The 3,036-nt window shown below is 38.5% G+C and overlaps 1 non-coding gene across 1 annotated transcript; it reads left to right on the plus strand.

Annotated features, from left to right (window-relative positions):
• Positions 1-1,393: 1,393 nt before the first annotated feature.
• Positions 1,394-1,502, plus strand: LOC120109492. The gene has a single exon (XR_005510360.1). It is a non-coding gene; the product is annotated as a small nucleolar RNA R71 (small nucleolar RNA).
• The last annotated feature ends 1,534 nt before the right edge of the window (positions 1,503-3,036 follow it).

Genomic DNA, 3,036 nt, shown 5'->3' on the forward strand with positions numbered 1-3,036 from the left:
AACTGACCTGTCAGCTAATTGCAAAGTGACGGAGGTTGGCTTCAACTCACCTAAACCAAGTTGCTCATATACAGAATATGGCAACAAATTCACACTTGCCCCTAAATCTAACAATGCTCGCTCTATCCTAAAGTCGCCTATGATGCATGAAATGGTTGGGCAACCTGGATCTTTATATTTAGGGAGAATGTTGTGCTGCAATATAGCACTCACATTTTCAGTTAAAAATGCCTTCTTTTTAACATTTAATCGGCGTTTGACAGTACACAAGTCCTTCAAAAATTTGGCATATGAGGGTACTTGTTTGATTGCATCAAGAAGAGGTATGTTGATCTTTACTTGTTTAAAAAGCTCAAGAATTTCAGAATTAGGTTCGAGCTTTTGCAACGGCTTTAACCGTTGTGGAAAAGGTGGAGGAAAAGGACATTCAACTTTCTTAGTAGAAGTTGGGACCTCAACTTCTTCTTTGTCCCTTTCATCAACTTTGGGAGCATCAGAATCAGAAGTGACCTGCGGTCTCAATGGGACGGGTTGATCAATGACTTTCCCATTACGCAAAGTCATGATGCTCTTTGCATGCTCTGTATGCGAACTAGAAGGAGCCGTATTATTACTACCGTGCACTTGTGGGTTAGGTTGGGGTTGAGCTGGAAGCTTACCCTTCTCTTGGGTACTTAGGACGGTAGTCAACATTGACAATTGGTTCCTTATGTCTTCAAAATTTCGAGTATTTTGAGCATTGATATTAGCTTGACCTTGTAGAAAAGTTTGTATGGATTGCAAGGTATCCTCGATATTTGGCTTTTGAGAGGGTGGTGATGCAAAAGTAGGATGTGCAGGTGGAGGAGCTGAATGGTGTGACTGTTGAGGATGATCGTTTCTCCACCTAAAGTTTGGATGATTCTTCCAACCAGGGTTATAGGTATTTGAGTATGGATCGTTATAAGGCTTTTGGTAGGAGTTCATAGCATTTGCTTGATCGTGCAAGACTTCTTTGAATGCCGGTATGGTGGGGCAATCTGTAGTGGTATGACCCGACATATCGCAGATGCCACAACACTCGTTTCTAAGCTCTATAGTTTTGACAGGCTCAACCTTCCTAAGCTCAATTTCTTCTACCTTCCTAGTGAGGGCTGCCATTTTAGCATGAAGATCATCCTCAGTTCTGAGGTTGTAAAGGCCTCCCTGTACAGAGCTAGTAGGCTTAGGCAAAGACTTGTTGTTTCTATCCCCGTTATCCCAAAGTTGGGCAGTCTCAGCAAGGGAATCCAAATACTCCCATGCCTCATCAGGGTGTTTTTCTAAAAATCTACCATTGCACATGGTCTCTACAAACTGTTTCAACTGTGGAGATAAACCTTCATAAAAGAAGCTAATGGTTCTCCAAGTTTCGAACCCGTGATGAGGGCATGAGAGAAGAAGGTCTTTAAATCTTTCCCAACATTCATAAAATGTTTCATTATCTTTTTGTTGGAAATTGCTGATATGTCTCTTCAAAAAGTTGGTCCTTTGTATGGGGAAGAACTTCTTTAAAAATTCTCTCTGCATATCTTGCCAATTTCTTATTGATCTAGGTCGCAAAGAGTTTAGCCATGTTTTGGCCTTATCCTTTAGAGAGAAAGGGAACAATGTCAATTTGAGGACATCCTCGGTGACGTTTGGCACTCTAAATGTAATACTCAATTCTTCAAAATCTTTTAAATGAAGATACGGACTCTCGGATTCTAACCCGTGAAACTTGGGCAGTAATTGAATTACCCCGGGTTTGATGTCAAAATGTCCTACATTATCAGGAAAAATTATGCATGATGGTTGACTAGTCCTAGCCGGTTGTAGGTATTGTCTTAGAGTCATAACATGGGGTTCTCGTTCTCGATTGTGGTGACTCCCCGCATCTTCATTTAGATCAGCCATCTCACAAGGTGTGAGATATTGTGAAGGAATTTCAGAGGTATGTCCTAAGGGATGATCTAAAGTTGTACGACTTAATCGACCGGTGTCGTCCCTATTCCACTTTAACATGCAAAATATTTCCCTCTCTTTTTTTTCTTTCTTTTTTTTTTAAAAAAAATAAATAAATATAAGTACCAACTAAAGTACCCCTAAACGACATCCAAAACAAAAATCCTATTCACATCAACATGCAAACAAACATTACACCTCAATTTCTAATGTTTTTCTTAATTTCTAGACAGCTCCTAACTGGTTTGAAGAGGGACCTAGCCTCCATCCGGTCTATGACCGAGTTGACAGTAAGCTCCAGGTAAGTGGAGGGGGTCACGTGCGTTCGCAAGGTCCCACTTAAACCCCACTTGCCTCGAACAGATGAACTGTCTCCCTTATAGGGACAAAGCTTGCCTAGACATCAACTAGCCACAGAGCGAAATTGGTGCAACTTTCGGTGGTCTTCGTCCTATTGAGCTGAATGTCCTTAGGGGGCCAACGTCTAGTTGATTTTAGTTAAGCTTAGGAATATTTATGCACTGGGGTGATTTTTTGGTGCTAAGGACGAGTGATGAATTCCCTTGACCTTATCTTTTTAAATGGGTTCAGCTTAGATATTTTATGCTGATGCCTTATACTATATGCAACAATCAGGAGATTTTTTTTTTAATGTTTTATGACATGACATTAAATTTCATTGAATAGGTGATCAAGCAAATTATTTATTTATTTATTTATTTTTAAATTTTATGAGTTGAAGTCTGAAATTTGAAATTTGAATTCTGAAATTTGAAATTTAAAATTTAAAATTTTAGGTTTTCCCTCTTTTTTTTATTTTTTTGAATAATCACCCTTGATCTTTTCTTAAAGTTTTTTTTTCTTAAATTTTCAATTAGCAACAAGGGTTAATGAGATATGATAACAATAAAATTCTGATTCTAAAAATTTAAACACAGAAAATTTAAAACAGAAATCAGCAAGGTTTCGTATTAATCTGATGGTCTTAAAATGTCAGAATGTCAATCAGACCGTTCAGATTATCTAATAATGTGTCTTGCACTAGCTGACCAAATTTGAGTCAAATCAGACGGC

Source organism: Phoenix dactylifera, unplaced genomic scaffold (genome assembly GCF_009389715.1).
Source record: "Phoenix dactylifera cultivar Barhee BC4 unplaced genomic scaffold, palm_55x_up_171113_PBpolish2nd_filt_p 002270F, whole genome shotgun sequence".
In the NCBI taxonomy this organism is placed as follows: Eukaryota; Viridiplantae; Streptophyta; class Magnoliopsida; order Arecales; family Arecaceae; genus Phoenix; species Phoenix dactylifera.